Below are 574 nucleotides of genomic sequence, written 5' to 3'. Positions count from 1 at the left end.
AATCAGTCTGTTTACTGGTGTCCACTTATTATTTATACATCATTTCTATTTCAGAGCTGTCATACTGTTCATATTGTAATATAATACTTATATAAACATAATACTATTATTCCAGCATCCTTTCCACTATGCTCCATAATTAAAATAATAACTATCATAATTATAATTGACTTTTCACTCCTCATTGCACTATTGTTAAACCTGTCTCAGTCCCTGACAAAAGTCTTGTCGCTTATCTATTTTGTAGAAAACAATGCTATTAACTGACTTTTAAGTAATCAATTGCTGTAAGAAATAGTCATATGAAAAGCTAAAACCCTCCAAATGATGTTCAATGCACTGAAATAAATTAGTTCACTGAAAAAAGATTTATAATTTAAAAAGACAGAAAGGTAATAGCAGGTGTTTCTACAAAATAGATAAGCGACAAGACTTTTGTCAGGGACTGAAGACAGGTTTAGACAATAGTGCAATGAGGAGTGAAAAGTCAATTATAATTATGATAGTTATTATTTTAATTATGGAGCATAGTGGAAAGGATGCTGGAATAAATAGTATTATGTTATTATATAAG

Source organism: Etheostoma spectabile, chromosome 9 (assembly GCF_008692095.1).
Source record: "Etheostoma spectabile isolate EspeVRDwgs_2016 chromosome 9, UIUC_Espe_1.0, whole genome shotgun sequence".
NCBI lineage: Eukaryota > Metazoa > Chordata > Actinopteri > Perciformes > Percidae > Etheostoma > Etheostoma spectabile.
This window is presented reverse-complemented; position numbering follows the sequence as displayed.